Here is a 21,694-nt window from a genome sequence, read left to right as displayed (position 1 = left end):
GTGTTTTCTCAGAGAGGAGAGGAAAAATCTAGCACCATAAACTTCTTAAGCAGTTGTTAAGTATCTTAAGTTTGAATTTGTTAGGTTTTATAGCACAAAAAGTACAGTATAAATAAATATTTTTTCAAGATTTTGAGTTACAAACACACACACATGCACACTTTGATTCTATATGCCAGAGTGGGTATTGATGAAAATAATGACATATTTTACATATGTAAATATGAAAGCACCAGATGACACTACCAACCTACCATTGGAAAGGCATGCACTTTTAATAGTTTTTAGAGTGGGGAAAAAAGTGTATTTTTAAGCCCATGATGAAAGCCAGGTCTACTGCAATTCTCATTTTTATTAGCTAAATTCATTTATAATCTATCCATTCATTTGCTTCTTCCTTTCCTCAACATTTACTCAGTGGCTACTAAATTAGATGCAAAAATAATAGCTACCAGAAAGAGAGTTGTATGAGATACTATGAGAACACAGAGAAAGAGGTTTAGCTTAGCCTGGGGAATGAAAGTAGTTCAGGTCAGTGAAGGCTTCCTAGAAGAAGTGGTGTTGAACTTAGAATAAGGAGAATTTAATTAAGTCAAAGGGAGATAGCAATTAGTGGGTAGAGCGGAAACAGCCTGAACAAAGGCATGAAGGTGAGCGGATCACAGCATGTGCAAGAAACTAAAAGGAATTAGAGACTAAGGTGCACAATAAGGTGACAGAGGAGGGAGGTGCCACCTGTGTCGCGGAACTAAGACACATACAGGGTCATGTATCATCTGAACTTGCTAATTGGACATTAATCACATAATTCTAACTAAATGAGCAGAGATGTGAAAAGAATAACCAAGATGTTTGAAAAGAAATGTCTGGATTGGAAAGAACATATAGACACTTTGAATCTCAGTTTTCTTTCATATATTTTTTTAAAACTGTGGAAATGGAATTGACGAATTGTAAGATGATTTTTTTTCTGGAACATTAATTAGTGAGTGTTAGGACCCTAGTTTAAAACTGTTGAATAACCACATGAGAGAAGTACACTCAGGGTAAATTGCAGAAGCCCCTAACAGCAGCACAAAGCCTCTGCTTTTAGTTCTGACTTAACACACATCTACCCTTTCAAACAGAAAAAAAAAAAAAAAAAAAAAAATTCTGAAGGAATTTTAAATTTGGATTTCCCCAGGATGGAAAAAATGAATAGGTACATCTTTGACTCCTGGTGATTCCATTCTACTTAAAAACTTCTTTATCCAAGAAATACATTAAATGATGCATTGCTGTTGTGTAGTTCTTACTACACAACAAGACTACTTGGTAAATCAGAAAATTCACATATATTTCTAAAAATTTCTATTGGCAAAATAAATTATAAAAAACTAAAAATCATAATCCTACCAGAATTTTAAAATCAGTTCAACTCTAGCCATCCCGTTTCACACCATGGTAAACCTCCTCAGCCTTTATCTTTTTAAATATCTCTCATAATCATTGTTCAGTTTATCATATACTATCCATACTTTTTAAATACCCTCAAAATATTTCATGAATTTTGAATATTTATCAGATCACTGTCCTTTGAAAGTTGCATTTATTTTCTCTTAAAAACATCTACAATGAATGTATACATTTTATATAGCTAAATTTTCTTTTTAAAAAAAAAAAGAGTGAGAGAGGGAGAGAGAGAGGATTCTCAATATTTATTTTTTTTAGTTTTCGGCGGACACAACATCCTTGTTTGTATGTGGTGTCGAGGATCGAACCCGGGCCGCACACATGCCAGGCGAGTGCGCTACCGCTTGAGCCACATCCCCAGCCGCTGAATTTTCTTAACAATACTGTCCCAAAATTGGGCTTAAAGGGTATGTGCAGATGCACAGATTTAATAAATCTTCTCAACATAGTCTAAAACTATGCCAATTTCTATTTCTGTCAATAAATTAACAGTGTCTCTACTCCCTACTTTCTTACCAGAATTTGTCAGCTTTAAATATTATTATTCTTATTTTTCCATTTGATTTAAAATGATCAGTGAAGTATAGCTCATTTTAATTTTCATATTTCTGATAGTTAATAAGATGGAACATTTTTAAAGGTGTATTTTTATACATCTTCTATGGATTTATTTGGATCCTTTTCTTTGGATTAAATAAATTGAAATACCTCCTTTTAAAATATTGATCCAGGCCAGGTACAGTGACGCATGCCTGTTATCCCAGCAACTCAAGCAGCTGAAGCAGGAGGACTTTGAGTTCAAAACCAGCCTCAGCAGCAACTTAGTGGCATGCCCCTGCTGTCTCAAAATTTTTTTTTTAAAAAAAAGTGGTGTGTGTGTATACACACACACACACACACACACACACACACACACACATATATATATAGAGAGAGAGCACGCTGGAGATGTTGCTCAGTGATTAAGTGCCCCTGAGTTCAATCCTCAGTACCAAAAATATATTGATAAAAGACTAGTACTTTTTGCACCCATAAATCAAAGTCATTTCTGTATATCAATAACAAGTCCTCTGAGAAGGAAATGTGGAAAACTACCCCATTTACAATAACCTCAAAACAAAAAAATAAGATACTTGAGAATCAACTTAACAAAAGAGGTGAAAGATCTATACAATGAAAACTACAGAACCCTAAAGAAAGAAATCAAAGGAGATCTTAGAAGATGGAAACATCTAGCTTGCTCTTGCATAGGCAGAATTAATATTATCAAAATGACCATACTACCAAAAGCACTATATAGATTTAATGCAATCCTGATCAAAATCCCAATGGCATTCTTTATAGGAATAGAAAAAGCAATCATGAAATTCATCTGGAAAAATAAGAGACCCACAATAGCTAAAGCAATCCTTAGCAGGAAGAGTGAAGCAGGTGGCATCACTATACCAGACCTTAAACTATATTACAGAGCAATAGTAACAAAACAGCATTGTATTGGCACCAAAACAGATTGGTAGACCAATAGTACAGAATAGAGTACACAGAGACTAACCCACAAAATTACAATTATTTTATATTAGACAAAGGTGCCAAAAAACATGCATTGGAGAAAAGATAGCATCTTCACAAATGGTGCTAGGAAAATTGGAAATTCATATGCAACAAAATAAAATTGAACCCCTATCTCTCACCATGTACAAAACTCAACTCAAAGTGGATCAAGGACCTAGGAATTAAACTAGAGACTCTGAGTCTAATAGAAGAAAAAGTAGACCCTAATCTTCATCATGTGGGATTAGGCCCCAACTTCCTTAATAAGACTCCTATAGCACAAGAATTAAAACCAAGAATTAATAAATGGGATGGAATCAAACTGAAAAGTTTCTTCTTAGCAAAACAAACAATCTATGAGGTAAACAGAGAGCCTACATCTTGGAAGCAAATCTTTACCCCTCACACATCAGATAGAGCACTACTAGTCTCTAGGGTATATAAAGAACTCAAAAAGCTAAGCACCAATAAAACAAATAACCCAATCAACAAATGGGCCAAGGAACTGAACAGACACTGCTCAGAAGAGGATATACAATCAATCAACAAATATATGAAAAAATGTTCATCATCTCTAGCAATTAGAGAAATGCAAATCAAAACCACTTTAAGATTTCATCTCACTCCAGTCCGAATGGCAGCTATTTTGAAGACAAATAACAATAAGTGTTGGCGAAGATGTGGGGGAAAAGGTACACTCATACATGGCTGGTTGAACTGCAAATTGGTTCATCCAATATGGAAAGCAGTATGGAGATTCCTTGGAAATCTGAGAATGGAACCACAATTTGACCTAACTATCCCTCTCCTCGGTCTATACCCAAAAGACATAAAAACAGCATACTACAAGGACACAGCCAATCAATGTTTATAGCAGCCCAATTCATAATAGCTAAACTGTGGAGCCAACTTAGATGCCCTTCAGTGGATGAATGGATAAAAAAAATGTAGTATATATACACAATGAAATTTTACTCAGCAATAAAAGAGAATAAAATTATGGCATTTGCACTCATATGGACTTCGGAAACAAGCAGGAGTGTCCATACTCATATCAAATAAAATAGATTTCAAGCCAAAGTTAATCAAAAGGGATAAAGAGGGACACTACATACTGCTCAAGGGAACCATACACCAACAAGACATAACAATCATAAATATATATGCCCCAAACAATGGTGCAGCTATGTTCATCAAACAAACTCTTCTCAAGTTCAAGAGTCTAATAGACCACCATACAATAATCATGGGAGACTTCAACACACCTCTCTCACCACTGGACAGATCTTCCAAACAAAAGTTGAATAAGGAAACTATAGAATTCAATAACATAATTAATAACCTAGACTTAATTTGACATATATAGAATATACCACCCAACATCAAGCAGTTACACTTTTTTCTCAGCAGCACATGGATCCTTCTCAAAAATAGATCATATATTATGTCACAGGGCAACTCTTAGACAATATAAAGGAGCAGAGATAATACCATGCATCTTATCTGATCATAATGGAATGAAACTGAAAATCAACGATAAAAGAAGTAAGGAAAAATCATGCATCACTTGGAGAATGAACAATAGGTTACTGAATGATCGATGGGTTATAGAAGACATCAAGGAGGAAATTAAAAAATTCTTAGAGATAAATGAAAACACAGACACAACATATCGGAATCTATGGGACACATTGAAAGCAGTTCTAAGAGGAAAATTCATTGCTTGGAGTTCATTCCTTAAAAAAAGAAAAAACAAACAAATAAATGATCTAATACTTCATCTCAAAATCCTAGAAAAAGAAGAGCAAAACAACAGCAAAAGAAGTAGAAGGCAAGAAATAATTAAAATCAGAGCTGAAATTAATGAAATTGAAACAAAAGAAACAATTGAAAAAATTGACAAAACTAAAAGTTGGTTCTTTGAAAAAATAAATAAAATCGACAGACCCTTAGCCACGCTAACGAAGAGAAGAAGAGAGAGAACTCAAATTACTAGCATACAGGATGAAAAAGGCAATATCACAACAGACACTTCAGAAATACAGAAGATTATCAGAAATTATTTTGAATCCTTATACTCCAATAAAATAGAAGATAGTGAAGGCATCGATAAATTTCTTAAGTCATATGATCTGCCCAGATTGAGTCAGGAGGATATTGACAACCTAAACAGACCAATATCAATTGAGGAAATAGAAGAAACCATCAAAAGACTACCAACTAAGAAAAGCCCAGGACCGGATGGGTATACAGCAGAGTTTTACAAAACCTTTAAAGAGGAACTAATACCAATACTTTTCAAGCTATTTCAGGAAATAGAAAAAGAGGGAGAACTTCCAAATTCATTCTACGAGGCCAACATCACCCTGATTCCTAAAGCAGACAAAGACACTTCAAAGAAAGAAAACTACAGACCAATATCTCTAATGAACCTAGATGCAAAAATCCTCAACAAAATTCTGGCGAATCGGATACAAAAACATATCAAAAAAATTGTGCACCATGATCAGGTAGGATTTATCCCTGGGATGCAAGGCTGGTTCAATATATGGAAATCAATAAATGTTATTCACCACATCAATAGGCTTAAAAATAAGAACCATATGATCATCTTGATAGATGCAGAAAAAGCATTCGACAAAGTACAGCATCCCTTTATGTTCAAAACTCTAGAAAAACTAGGGATAACAGGAACATACCTCAATATTGTAAAAGCAATCTATGCTAAGCCTCAGGCTAGCATCATTCTGAATGGAGAAAAACTGAAGGCATTCCCTCTAAAATCTGGAACAAGACAGGGATGCCCTCTCTCACCACTTCTATTCAACATAGTTCTCGAATCACTGGCCAGAGCAATTAGACAGACGAAAGAAATTAAAGGCATAAAAATAGGAAAAGAAGAACTCAAATTATCACTATTTGCAGATGACATGATTCTATACCTAGCAGACCCAAAAGGGTCTACAATGAAACTATTAGAGCTAATAAATGAATTCAGCAAAGTGGCAGGACATAAAATCAACATGCATAAATCAAAGGCATTCCTGTATATCAGCGACAAATCCTCTGAAATGAAAATGAGGACAACCACTCCATTCACAATATCCTCAAAAAAAAAATAAAATACTTGGGAATAAACCTAACAAAAGAGGTGAAAGACTTATACAATGAAAACTACAGAACCCTAAAGAGAGAAATAGAAGAAGATCTTTGAAGATGGAAAAATATACCCTGTTCATGGATAGGTAGAACTAACATCATCAAAATGGCGATATTACCAAAAGTTCTCTATAGGTTTAATGCGCTGCCAATCAAAATCCCAACGGCATTTCTTGTAGAAATAGAGAAAGAAATCATGAAATTCATATGGAAAAATAAAAGACCCAGAATAGCAAAAACAATGCTAAGCAGGAATTGTGAATCAGGCGGTATAGCGATACCAGACTTCAAACTATACTACAGAGCAATAGTAACAAAAACAGCATGGTACTGGTACCAAAACAGGCAGGTGGACCAATGGTACAGAATAGAGGACACAGAAACCAATCCACAAAACTACAAGTATCTTATATTTGATAAAGGGGCTAAAAGCATGCAATGGAGGAAGGATAGCATCTTCAACAAATGGTGCTGGGAAAACTGGAAATCCATATGCAACAAAATGAAACTGAATCCCTTTCTCTCGCCATGCACAAAAGTTAACTCAAAGTGGATCAAGGAACTTGATATCAAATCAGAGACACGGCGTCTGATAGAAGAAAAAGTTGGCTACGATCTACATACTGTGGGGTCGGGCTCCAAATTCCTCAATAGGACACCCATAGCACAAGAGTTAATAACTAGAATCAACAAATGGGACTTACTCAAACTAAAAAGTTTTTTCTCAGCAAAAGAAACAATAAGAGAGGTAAATAGGGAGCCTACATCCTGTGAACAAATCTTTACTCCTCACACTTCAGACAGAGCCCTAATATCCAGAATATACAAAGAACTCAAAAAATTAGACAATAAGATAACAAATAACCCAGTCAACAAATGGGCCAAGGACCTGAACAGACATTTCTCAGAGGAGGACATACAATCAATCAACAAGTACATGAAAAAATGCTCACCATCTCTAGCAGTCAGAGAAATGCAAATCAAAACCACCCTAAGATACCATCCAGTAAGATTGGCAGCCATTAGGAAGTCAAACAACAAGTGCTGGCGAGGATATGGGGAAAAGGGTTCACTTGTACATTGCTGGTGGGACTGCAAATTGGTGCGGCCAATTTGGAAAGCAGTATGGAGATTTCTTGGAAAGTTGGGAATGGAACCACCATTTGACCTAGCTATTCCCCTTCTTGGTCTATTCCTTAAAGACCTAAAAAGAGCATACTACAGGGACACTGCTACATCGATGTTCATAGCAGCACAATTCACAATAGCAAGACTGTGGAACCAACCTAGATGCCCTTCAATAGACAAATGGATTAAAAAAATGTGGCATTTATACACAATGGAGTATTACTCTACATTAAAAAATGACAAAATCATAGAATTTGCAGGGAAATGGATGGCATTAGAGCAGATTATGCTAAGTGAAGCTAGCCAATGCCTTAAAAAAACGTCTTCTTTGATATAAGGAGAGTAACTAAGAACAGAGTAGGGACAAAGAGCATGAGAAGAAGATTAACATTAAACAGGGATGAGAGGTGGGAGGGAAAGGGAGAGAGAAGGGAAATTGCATGGAAATGGAAGGAGACCCTCAGGGGTATACAAAATTACATACAAGAGGAAGTGAGGGGAAAGGGGAAAAAAATATAAGGGGCAGAAATGAATTACAGTAGAGGGGGTAGAGAGAGAAGACGGGGTAGTAGAGGATAGGAAAGGCAGCAGAATACAACAGAGACTAGTATGGCAATATGTAAATCAATGGATGTGTAACTGATGTGATTCTGCAATCTATATACAGGGTAAAAATGGGAGGTCATATCCCACTTGAATCAAAGTGTGAAATATGATATATCAAGAACTATGTAATGTTTTGAACAACCAACAATAAAAATTAATTAAAAAAAGTATGGCATTTGCAGGTAAATGGATAGTGCTAGAGAAGATAATGCTAAGTGAAGTTAGCCAATCCCCCCCCCAAAAAAACAAATGCCAAATGTTTTCTCTGATATAAGGAGGCTGACTCATAGTGGGGTAGGGAGGGGGAGCATGGGAGGAATAGATGAATTCTAGATAGGGCAGAGAGGTGGGACAAAAAGGGAGGGAGCAGGAGATTAGCAAGGATTGTGGAAAGTGATAGACATTATTCTCCAAAGTACATGTATAAAGACACAAATTGGTGTCAACATATTTTATATACAACCAGAGATATGGAAAATTGTGCTGTATATTTGTAATAAGAATTGTAGTGCATTCTGCTATCATTTATTTTTTAAAAAATCAATTAAAAAAAAGAATAGTACTTTTTGTTACTCGACCCCGAGCCTTAAGGCTTTTCTATTTACATCCATGTCCACATCTATATTTACCCTATCAGTTAAGGAGACATGGGAAGCAAACACCACTTGGCAGGTCCTACAATAAATCCATGTGCCCATATATACACTTCATAAGACATTTCTTTTGCCAGCCAGTATTTTCAAAGAATAGGATTGACTCTGCCAAAAATAGGAAAAGATTGATGATTTTGTAAATGTGTCTCTAAGCAATTCACTGTTTGCTATCCTTCACTTTATCCCTAAGACTGTGAACACAGGCAAGAGTTTTATAACTTTTAGTTAGTTCCCCAGTAGATGAGCTATACTGAGAGGGCTCAGATTTTTTGAAAAGTTTTCCTATGAACATTTTCTAATGAAGATGTTGGATTTTCATGCCCATGGCTTTGTTTCCCTTATGTTAAGCTATACGCCTTTAATATATAGTTTGAATGTTTAGCATCTCCTTCCCTCAATGGTAAAATTAGGAACCTAGATAGGTTTCATTTGTATCCCGAGAGTCCTAATCCCTGGCTACCTTTCATATCACCCAAAGGGCCTTTCCTCTCCTCCATCTCTGATTTATATATCTTCTGTGTTCTGAAATATTCTTCAACTGCTGAATTCAATTCTCTGACTAAAGCATAAATGCTATGATTACTAGCATATCTTTCTGCTTTACTGTTTACCAGATTCATTGTCATTTGGAACATTAAATATCCTGATTACAGATTCCACCTGTCTTGTTAAATATCCGTAACTATTATTTTCCTTATTTTAAATCATTATATTTTTGCAAAATCCTTTATGGCTGTGCAATCTGGCAACAGCTTTGTCTGAGAAATAGCAAAATAAATCAAGTTTGAATGCCTAGATTGTATTTTGGGGCAATAAGTATATTACAACATAAAATCATACTTATGTTTGGTAAAAAAAATAACCTGCATCTTCAAATTTACCTTTATTTCTTCTATTACACCTAATTTCAAATAGTGGAATCTGTAACTGCAAAATAGGTTTTAAAAAACTCCATAAGTAAGGATAGAGCTTCTCTATTTAAGTCTTAAGGGATTGGTTTGTAATATAATCAGAGTAAAGCACCTAACATTTTCACATAACGTTCAACAGAAATTTTTATTGAAAGGCTTAATTTTATTTTTTAAATTGTGTAGTAAAGCACATGTCATATAAAATTTCCGTCTTAATCATTTTAAGTACATAGTTTCCTAGTATTCAGTACATTCACATTGTTGGGCAACCATCACTACCTTCTATCTCCAGAACTCTTTTCATCTTGCAAAACTAAAACTCTGTACCCATTAAACAGTAATTTCCCATTCCTCCTGCCCACAACTCCTCTAACAACCACCATTCTGTCTCTATGAATTTGACTACTCTAGGTACCTAAAATAAGTGAAATCAAACAGTATTTGCCCTTTTGTGACTGGCTTGTCTCACTTAACATAATGCCTTGAAGGTTCACCTATGTTCTTACACATGTCAAGATTGCCTTCCATTTCAAATAATATTTGAATAATATTTCATTATATGTCTATACCACAGTTTTTTATCCATTCATCATGAATGGACAATTGGGTTGCTTCTACCTCTTGGTTGTTGTGAATCATGTTTCTAGGAACATAGGTATACAAATATCTGCTTTCAATTCTTTGCATCTTTTCATCCAGAAGTAGAATTACTGTATCATATAATAATTCTATTTTCAACTTTTTTGCGGGGAGGCACTGGGATTGAACTCGGGGGCACTCAACTAGTGAGCCTCATCCCCAGCCCTATTTTGTATCTTATTTAGAGACAAGGTCTCTCTGAGTTGCTTAGTGTCTTGCTATTGCTGAGGCTGGCTTTGAACTCGAGATCCTCCTGTCTCAGCTGGGATTACAGGTGTGCGCCACCACACCCAGCTTTCAATTATTTTGATGAATTGCTATACTGTTTTCCATAGTGACTGTTGTATTTTATATTCATTCAAAGAGAACAAAGTGTCCCAATTTCTCCACATTTTCACCAATATGTATTTTTTATTTATCTATGTATTTCAATAATAGCCACTTCAATATTTATAAGATGAGAAATGTATAGATTTATATTTTATTTTAATATGCATTTTTGTAATGGCTAACAATCTTGAATTACTATCATCTCCAAAATTTGCTCCAATAGAAATTGGAGTGAGCTTGCTTGTCACAAAAAGTCTAGCATTCCTGAGAGGTAACATACAATTCAGCCCACAGAAATGCATGTCCCAGCAGTGAGTCTCAAAGACAGTAGAGACCAACAACCTAACAACCCCAACAAGAGAAGCAAATCAGAATGGGAACAAGGTGTGTATAGTTTAACAAAATAGAACAAAATCCATGTTATTCTGACTAACTTGATTGAGAAGAATTTTTTTCCTTAATTTTTTTCTGGGAAAGTTTATCTGTGACAATTACCCATTGCTATTACCCCAAATCATCACAATTTAAAGCTGACAGGAAATGTGGGTATCTTCCAAATTAGTCATTTTATTGTTAGATGAGAAATTATACCTAAAAAGGTTAAGTGGTTTACCTAAGGCCATCCAACTAATTAGTATCAAGATTTATGTATACACCCCACATCTCTTAACTCCCTTTACTTGCTCTTTCTACCAAAATTATAGAACAAAAGTCTCTAAGGTCTCCCCAACATTACATGCAGGGCCCTGGGTTGGTAGGTTCCATCCTCAGCGCCGCATAAAAATAAATAAATAAATAAATAAATAAATAAATAAATAAATAAATAAATAAAGGTGTTGTGTCCAACTACAACTAAAAAATAAATATTAAAAAAGTAACTATTCACTGAATCACAGGTGGTGTTCCAATAACTAAATTAATAAGAAACTTGGGTGGTTCTGATGAAGATTGTTCACAGATTATCTTCTGAGAATGATTCTTTCAGGCATTATTTAAAAGCCCATGTCCTAGATCAGTGATCATCAAAATGTGGACCCTGGACCAGAAGTAGTAGCAGCATCACCTGGGAACCATGAGAAATGCCAATTCTTTTTTTATTCATTATTTTATTTTTATTTATGTATGACAACAGAATGCATTACAATTCTTATTACGCATAGAGAGCACAATTTTTCATATCTCTGGTTGTGTACACAGTATATTCATGTCTTCATACCTGTACTTTGGATAATAATGATCATCACATTCCACCATCATTAATAACCCCATGCCTCCCACCCTTCCCCTCCAACCCCTCTGCCCTATCTAGAGTTCCTCTATTCCTCCCATGTTCTCCCTCCCTACACACTATGGATCAGCCTTTTTATATCAAAGAAAACATTTGGCATTTGGTTTTGGGGGATTGGCTAACTTCACTTAGCATTATCTTCTGTAACTCCATCCATTTACCTGCAAATGCTATGATTTTATATTCTCTCTCTCCCTCTCTCCCTCTCTCTCTCTCTCTCTCTTATTCTTAGAGCTCTCCCAAATCTTTCTAACCAGAGACTTTTGAGTTGAGACCTGTAAATTGTATGCTAACAAGTTCTTCAGGTGATCCTGATACACCTAAAATTAGAGACCCAGTAGCATAGGCTATGTTTATTCTAAGCAAACCACTCACTTTACTCTATTGCCTTGCAACTGAGGCTTTAGGAATCTAGAGCTTTAGGGTATATCCAGGTAATCTAAAATATTTTGTCACCCTAATTGATACTTCCCTAGTATATTATATATAACATAATAATAAAATATAAATATACATGCATATTTCCCTTGAATATTTTAACAAAATCCTCCCTATCTTTGCTCCTTATATGCAATTGATCAAAAAGTAAGAGTAAAGTGAAGGACACATCGAGTGGCAATTGCTGCCTTTCCCATTGTGACAGCATTTATTTTTTAAGAAGAAAACACTTATCTGCTTGCCATGCCTCTCCACCTGGATGCCATGCCAGTGCCCCTGCCAACTATATGTCTAACAATGAATTAATTATCTTTCCTTGCAAGTTGATGCTTATCTTTCTGTGTTCTTTATTTCTGTTAAAACACTGATGCCCTCCCTATTATTCAGGCTGGAAAATGAGGAGTCACTTTTATTGCCTTCATCTTTCTTACCAGGGTGAATTAATTGCTTTAACTATCAATCCTGCCTCTGCAGCATTTCTCTTGTATATTCCCTCCTTTCCTTTTCCACTTCCAATTTAGTCCTTCATGTCATTATTACTAGTCTCCTGGACTGTAAAAATAACTAATTGGCCCCCTTCTGCAAATTAATCTTCCCTCAACATGGTTCTGATAATAATCCATTTTTGCTCAAAAGCTTTTAAGTGTCCCATTTTATCTCCAATGCAAATTGTTTATTATAGCATTCAAAGGTCCCCACCATTTGACACTATTCTTTCTTTCAGTCTTTATTTACTCATTCCTTATTATCATTAAAAAAAAAAATTGAACAGCAGTTCTGTGCAAGTCATTGATGTGGGTGTTCTCTTTTCCCCTTCACATGCCTTGTATTCCCATTGAAGTCCATTGTGGGTTTTCTCTCATCTATCTTCCTCAAATGCTTACTTAACAGGTGTTGCCGACTTCTTTCTCACCATCAGGAATGCACACCCTACTGCCTTTCCTCTTCCCATTGGCTATTTATTTTCCAGTTCTATATCAGTTATTACAATGAAGTCTTACCTGATTCTTTCCTAAAATATTTACATTTTTCCATTACTCTCTTCATCTATCCCTCCTCAGATCTGCTCTCATTTCAATATTTTACTTATCTGTGCTGTTTCACCTTCCAGATTGTACACTACTTTGAGTCAAGATTGATACCTGATTCATCAGTTTGTCCCTGTGTCATATAAAACCATTGTTCTGTAATCCTATAGTGAATTAATTGAATTAAATTTCAAGCTTCATTTCTAATCTTTCTTTCCAACTTCTTCTTTAATAGAAAGTAATCTCATATTTTCCATGAATTCAAACCCCCTAAATTTCTAAGCCTGAGTCCTCAAAGAACATTCGTCCTAAGGAGACCAGATATTTATGTATTTTTTCTTAATAGTACAACCCATTCACTGGATGCTACTACCTACTCACCACTACCTTTAAAGACAGCAAAAATAATGTATAAATAGAAGTCTCAATTCTTTTCAATCTATGAGTGATCTCAGTCTCATGTGTAATTTTAACAAAGACCTATGGCTTTGATTAAGGGAGGGTGGCATGGAATTCTGTTCAAAGGTTGACAAAATGATCAGTTATATATACTTGTTTCATATTTTTGTCTAGAAAGCTCGAAAGTAATCAGGAAAGACAGACCAGAGCCAAGCAAGTTTGCATCTTGTCTCAGGTGTATAATTTAATGGGACACAAAAAAAAATCTCAGTAACCACATATAGATAAAATCAGAATTGTTGATCTTTCCTTTCAAAAGATTGGCAAATCCAGCCTTTATTCAGAATTTTGAAATTTTATCATGGGTTTTTGCATTCATTGTAATTTTTAAAGAAAGTGTCAATAAAACGTTATTTATAGCTAGGTACACCTGTAATCCCAGCAACTCCAGGGGCTGAGGCAGGCGGATTACAAATTCAAAGCCAGCCTCAGCAATAGTGAGGCAACTCAGTGAGACCCTGTCTTTAATAAAATACAAAATAGGGCTGGGGATGTGGCTTAGTGATCAAGTGCCCTGAGTTCAACCCCCTGTACCCACCCCCCAAAAAAAGTTATATATTTCTTCTTGGTCCACCCTTCAATTTTGAACCCAATGCAATTGCTTTACTCACCTTAGCCTAGATTAGGCCAAAAGAAGGATGCAGAAGATAAAACAGGAAATAAAGGAAAATAGGGAAGATAAAAATGCATGAAGGTAGACAGACAAATAGACTTTACTGAATACTTTCAATCTTCATATTAGATGATAAAAGATACACAAAAATAAATATGATGAATGATTCTGCTAACATTTGTGTACATCTATGTTGTGTACTTGTGTACAGTGTGTATATGATATATAGATGTACATTTTTATCAAAGTGAATATTTTATTCCTATATATTACAGTTGATTATTATGTTCATTGAGTTAGCCAGGAATATTGGTTCTCAATTCTGTTTATTTTTCCATATCTATGCTAATTTTTTTCTCTGAAGGAATTATTTACAAATTTTGTGCCACATTTTAGGACAATTTTCCAGTTAATCTGCCAGTTTCCAAACCATGCTTTCTTAAATATTTCTTGAAGAATCCAAGATAATATATTCTGCTTAAGCTTACGTTGTTTGAGTTTTAAGGGGAGATGAAAGAGAGTTTGAATTCAAAATTCCCTGCTAATTAGTCATACAGCCTAGTCATCATCCTGAGAAATTACCAGATAAATTCTGCTTAATATAGCACATAATGTATAACTCATACTAACAGGGAAAATACAAACTAAAATGTGTAAAAAAAAAATAAAAAGCATTTAGAATCAATAAACTTGAGATACTTCAATGAATATGTATATTTTAATCCCCTTTGCTTTCGTTTTTTTAAACTTAAAAAAATGAAGGCTCTGTACTGTAAAAAATGTAGTTTATTTTTAAAGAATGGGAAATTACCAAGCAAAGAGTAGATACTCAATAGTTATCACTTGCCCCTCCCCAGACATGGGGCCAACCTCACTACCTGAAGCTTGAGCACCCACCCATCTGCTCAGCAACATGGAAATGTGATGGAATGTTTCTGCTCCAAATTATACTTCCAGAAATATATTGTATTTAATATTTTTGTGTATTTAACTCTGCATATAAAATATTTAGCCTGCAGGAAACTTGTGAATTACAGTCAAGAAAAATAACTGCACTCAAGTTGTGAAGCACAAGAAGCTTTTACCAGCTTTTCAACTCAAAACATCAACATTTTCCTTCATTATGTTAACACATAAAGGACACTCATGTTTGTGCAATTCCAGCAACAGAGATGATCTTATCCGTTCTCCATTTAGGGCTTTAAATATGATAAATATGTGGAATTTTAGACAAATTATTTTTCTGCTTCAGGGGATCTAATTTAGTTTGTCAAACTAGCTGGGAGTTTTGGATGTTGTTCCACAAATTATACACTATAAGAACCAAATTTCATTTTTCAATTCTGAACTCCTGAAAACTGAACACAATATTTTGCATGTATATTTAATAATATTCTGTTTGAAAATCAGAAATTTCTGACTTTCAGAGCCTTAGAATTTATTTTTGGTATTGCTTGTACCAGTAGAGCATCTTTTAAGTTGCAAATGCAGAGAGCCACTGAAGGATCTAATTGGCCAAAAATGTTTACCCATTTGATATTCTCCATTCTTCATCCAGGTGTGTCATACACATTTAAATCTGGATATAACCCAAACGCAACAGTTGTTACACCTTTCATCTTTTTTCCCTCAATTGATAGAAAATACATTTTTAAAATTTTAGACTCAAAACATTAAAAAACATTCCTTTTAAATGAAATTCTAAATCCTCGCTCTTCCTTCCCAGACACAGAAGGAAGACTAAAATCATTCTTGGCTCTTCTCATTGTCCTATACTTATTGTATAATTCATCAGCTAATTCAATTGTTTGTTTGTTTGTTTGTTTAACTTAAAAACACATACAAATTCTCATCATGTCTACCATTAGCTTAGTCCAACCCAACATCTTGTCTTTAATGGTTATTGCAATAGGCTTCTATCTGGTCTTCCTGCATCTATCTACTCTGTTTTCTATAGTCTGTTTTTAATGTAACAATTTAAATGAACTTTTTATTCTTTAGTTTAAAACCATCCAGTAGCTCCTGCCTTATTCAAGACAAGAGCCAAAATCTTAACAATGGCCTGCAAGGTCAAACCTGCTTTCTTTTCTTTCTGACTTGGTTCATTGGGTCTCCTTGTTGTTTCTTGAATATGCCAACACCACTACTCACCCAAAGCCTTTTCACTGGATGTTTTCTCTTGTTCCTGTCTGTTCTCCTAGATGGCTCTCTGGCTTGCTCCCTTATCATCTTTGAGTCTTGGCCTAATGTAACTTTCTCACTGGGCCCTGTCCTGACCACCCTACTTTTAAATGCAGTACCCCTCAAACCTTAGCATTACATTATAAATATAGTATTATATAACATAAATGCATATAAATTCAGCTTTTATTCCTGCTTTTATTCTTATTTTATCCCTGCTTTTATTCTTTTTCAACAACATATATTGTTTTCTAAACTATAATGTACTTACTATTTTGTATGTTGAAAATTTTCTTATATAAGCTCCATGAGGACAGGAACTTTTATCTTTTTGGCTCACTGATGTCTCTCAAGCACCTATAATTGTGCCTAAAATAGAAAACTTTCCATAAATGTTTGTTGAAAGTGAATTTGGCCAAAATAAAATGACTCCAAAAATAATTAAAAGAGAATGAATTGGTCAAAAAATGTTTGTATGATTTTCATTACTATTATAAGAAATTATTTGGGCAAAATATTCTGAAGTATACCAAATGATCAAGGCTTAAATTTTAAAGTTCAAAAGATACAGTTCTATTAAGGTGACTTTTATAATATTCATTTTTTTCTTGGCACTCATCCATTACTAAGCAAAAAATACTTATCAGACTTAAGAAATCATTACTTGAGACATTGGATAAGGAATATTAATTTCACGTAAAATTATATTTACTATTTGTTTCCTTTTTCTTTTAAACCTATTTTCCTTTCTTCTATATTTAAATGAGTATCTCAAAAAATGCACATGCACATACACACACACACAGAGTTATATTGTAGGGTTGGTTTATTAAGTGATCTACTTTACTTTTAAGCACCTGAAACAAAGAGAGATACTTTCACTGTATAATCAGCCCAATGATAAAACCCAAATGTGTGTGGGCAACAAGAGGTTGCATCCAAGGATAAAGGATGTAGAAATAAAGACTGAAAAATATATGTCATTGTGAATCAGAATGGCACTAGAAAGACCATTGTTGAAGAGAAATTTTAAGTAAATCCAATTTCATTGGATATTTATTTTTATGGTTATCCCTGGCTTCTGTTTAGGATTTCAGAAGAATTACTACAAAAATGTGACTTAGAAAGCATTAAAAATACTGGAAAAAAAAGAGGAAACAAAGAGGAATCCCCTGTTTATTAACTAAATAGAGAATAAAAAATGTTTTGAACAGGAGAGGTTGATTACATCCCATGACCTAACTAAACCTCTCAGTTTCACAAGCCCACTTGTTTCCCTTCTGAACAACTTTAATTATGAAAAGCCTTCCTCATATCATGCCCAATCTGTCTCCTTGTCTAATTGATTCTGCTTCTGGTTGCCATCCAAACATAAGCACTTCAGATATTTAGCATCAACTTGAAATGGTTACTTTCTGAATTAAATATCTTTTAATTATGACTTAGATGCTGGGCTCTTTAGAAATTTTAATTTCTTATGAAGTAACTACTTAGTCAATATCTTTCTTAGGTTATTACTCCCAAAGCTGAATTTTGGTACTCCCAGAGCTACTCAATATTTTCAATATATTGATGTGACCAGCTCAAACTCATACCACCCTTATTCTGGATGTCATATTTTGAAAACCACAGCATAAAGGTGACATATTTTAAGGGTTGTAAATAGTTCAAATGTTTGGATATTCTTTAGTAGAGACTGTTCATTCAGCCAGTTCCTCTGAGAAAAACTAAATAGATTTCCATTTCTCAAATTGCTTCTTGGTTTTTCTGTTATCTCTACTATTTATTTGCAAATTTATAAATAATACCTACCAAATCTTTATATGATTCTATCTTGCCGACAAAAATATTTTGAAAAATAATTAAAACACTATGTTGAATTTATATGCATTTATGTTATATAATATTATATTTATATATAAATACTGTATCACTAAATTCTCAAAAACGTATAGTCTAGCAACCTTATGACTAAGGAAATTATACTAACCCATCACAAGTTGTTCTTAAAATAAAATCTAAAAAAATAAAGTTGGGTGGAATTATACAACATGTGGTCTTTTATGATTGGCATCTTTCACTTAGCACAATGTTTTCAGGGTTCACCCAGCTTGTAGCATTTTTCAGCAGTTAATTCTTCTTTATTGCTGAATAGCTTCCATTATGTAACCTATACCACATTTTGTTTATCACCATATCAGTTGCATAGTATTTGGATTGATAGTACTTTTAACTTTAATTAATAATGCTGCTGAAAACATTCAGGAGACAGTTTTTGTGTGGACATATACTTCCAATTTTCTGAGCATATGCTTAGAAGTAAAATTGCTGGGTCACATGGTAACTCTAATTCAACACTTTGAGGAGCTAACAAATTGTTTTCCAAAGCACCTATACCATTCTTAATCTCACCAGCAATATATGAGGTCTCTGATTTCTTCAAATTCTAGAAGCCAACTGTTGTTATCATGTTTTTATTTTAGTCATATTAGTAGATGTGAAGTAAAATCTCAGTGAGGTTTTGATTTGCATTTCCCTAATGAGGAATTATTTAAGTTGAACATCTTTTCACTTTTATGTTGGCTATATGCATGTCTCCTTTGCCCGTTTTTATGTTGGATGATTTCTTTTTCAATGGCTGCTTTGCAAGATTTCTTTGTATATTCTATATGTCAATCCTTTATCAGATATATGACTTGCAAGTAATTTTATGTCCTTTGAAGGACATAAGTTCTAAATTGTAATATAGGGTTGGGGTTGTAGCTCAGTGGTAGAGCACTAACCTAGCATGTGTGAGGCTCTGGGTTCAATCCTCAGCACCACATAAAAACAAAATAAAGGTATTGTGTCTTCCTTCAACTAAATATATATAAACACACACACACACACACACACACATATATATATATATTTATGAATATATTACATATATTATATAATATATATAAATCTACCTCTCCCTGGGCATGATGGTACACACCTTTAATTCTAGCAGCTCAGGAGGCTGAGACAGGAGGATTGTGGGTTCAAAGACAGCCTGAGCAATAGCGAGGCACTAAGCAACTCAGTGAGCCCTGTCTCTAAATAAAATACAAAATAGGGCTGGGGATGTGGCTCAATGGTTGAGTGCCCCTGAGTTCAATCCCCAGTGCCAAAAAAAAAAAAAAAACTGAAAATAGAATTAGCATATGATGCAGCAATTTTACTTCTGGATAAAAAGATGCAAAGAATTGAAAGCAGATATTTATACACCTATGTTCATAGAAACACGATTCACTACAGCCAAGAGGTGGAAGCAACCCAATTGTCCATTCATGATGAATGGATAAGCAAAATGTGGTATAGACATACAATGGAATATTATTCAAATTTATTTGAAAAGGAAGGCAATCTCGACATGTGTAAGAACACGGGTGAACCTTCAAGGCAAATGTTAAGTGAGACAAGCCAGTCACAAAAGGGCTAATATTGTTTGATTTCACTTATTTGAGGTACCTAGAGTATTCAAATTCACAGAGACAGAATGGTGATTGTTAGGGTTTTGGGGCAGAAGGAATGGGGAATTACTGTTTAATGGGTACAGAGTTTTAGTGGTTGAGTGTCCCTGAATTCAATCCCTACTACCCCCCACCAAAAAAAAAAAAAAAAAATCTCTCTAAAAGTTGCTGTGTCCAATGTAAGTATTTTTTCTTTTGTCACTGTTCTTTTGGTGTTCTGCCTCATACTGGTAATTTCTGACGTCTCTGTTTTTTTCTTTAATAAGACTCCTTTGTGATCTTCCCTCTATATACAACACTTGAAACTTTTAAAATTCTTTGAACCTTATGAAAGCCTACTTTTTTAGGTAACATCTATAGAGCATGAGATTATGTGTACATATTCTCTGATTTTAAAACTTTTGCTTTAAAAAAATCTTGCTTTTTGAAGCACTAATGTATCTTTCCTTTGTTTATATGATTCATCCTAACCTCTTTCCTTAGTTATTAAGACTTACTAATGCCAGCATTTCACTCTCCAGGGTTCTTGCTATTTCTACCTTGTCAAGTAGCCTCTTGATTCATTCATTTTTACCTTCATTTGGTGTTTCAGTAGCTCATGGATTATGCTTAGCAGCAGGCAGGCTTTTGAGAGATACAGACAGTAGGACCCAGGTGCCTTTAAGAAAATTTGTCTTATGGTAACTAAAACAAATCATGTGAATAAATGACTGATGGGTGGTGAAAAGTGATAATCACTAGCAAAGAAAGGCACAGATTAAGTTCTAACTCAATTGACAGAGGAAAATATAGGGTTTTTTTTTCTTATTTAAATGCTGTCAGTATTAAATCTAGAGTAGCAGCTTCTCTCATTATTTCCTTGGTTCCTGTGAGATAAAAGTTAGCTAAAAGGCAAATCAACATTTCATTCACAAATTATATTTGATTGAAAGGAAATTACAAAAATATATTTGGGGAGTTAATCCTGCCTGTCAATATTACATCTTGTTTCTGTGTTTGTTTTGTCGTCTGTATTAAAAGTATTTAATCATTAGTGTCTATTGAGCAAGCACAATGCAGAATTGCACCATGAAGTTATCCTTTAATCCTATTTCTCCTTTGTTTCTTTGGCTCATATTGGACTTCACTTTTATTACGTATATTATACATTCCTTTTATGTCATTTTTATCTTCATAATACAATTATTAAATAAATTTTCACAAATCAGTAATTTCTACAGTTACTTAAGAGTTTTTCCTAAAACATTTCTGCAACACAAAGCTGCACAAATAAATAAATAAATATTTTGGTTATTTAAGAAATTATGAAAATTACTTACATTATTATTATTAAATTATTATTTTAGTATTATTATTAAATTATTTTACATTTTAAATTATTATTTTTTATAATTTATAATTATTATTTATAATTACTATTATTTTAAATTCTGTACTTTTTAAAAAGTCATATATGCAAACCTTAGAACTATAATGTTCTCCAAAAAAAGGAACCAGAGATTCAGGGAGAAGTGGCTGTTCTTAAGGCTGGAGCAGAAAAGATAGAAGATAAGTCTGGGAAAAAAGCAAGAAAGTAAGCAAGTACTCAAATTTCAAAAGGAGCAAACAGGGTATGTTAAAGGGACATACATAGGAGCTAAACTGAAATGTCTTCTAATGCCAAAACTGGAATAACTTAAGAAACATGAATAATGTAATACTTGATTATAATGCAAATCATAAAAGGAATATATTGAGTCCACATTGATATAAATAAATTAT

General features: G+C 34.1%; 1 protein-coding gene across 3 annotated transcripts in view; it reads left to right on the top strand.

Annotated features, from left to right (window-relative positions):
* The window catches only part of Grid2 (glutamate ionotropic receptor delta type subunit 2), a 1,419,378-nt gene that overhangs the window by 1,175,613 nt on the left and 222,071 nt on the right, over nt 1–21,694 (top strand). The gene's annotated exons all lie outside the window — the stretch shown is intronic.

The sequence above is a fragment of the Callospermophilus lateralis genome, chromosome 8, assembly GCF_048772815.1.
Source record: "Callospermophilus lateralis isolate mCalLat2 chromosome 8, mCalLat2.hap1, whole genome shotgun sequence".
Lineage (NCBI taxonomy): Eukaryota > Metazoa > Chordata > Mammalia > Rodentia > Sciuridae > Callospermophilus > Callospermophilus lateralis.
The sequence above is the reverse complement of the archived record's forward strand: the minus strand, read 5'-3'. Positions and strand labels throughout refer to the sequence as shown.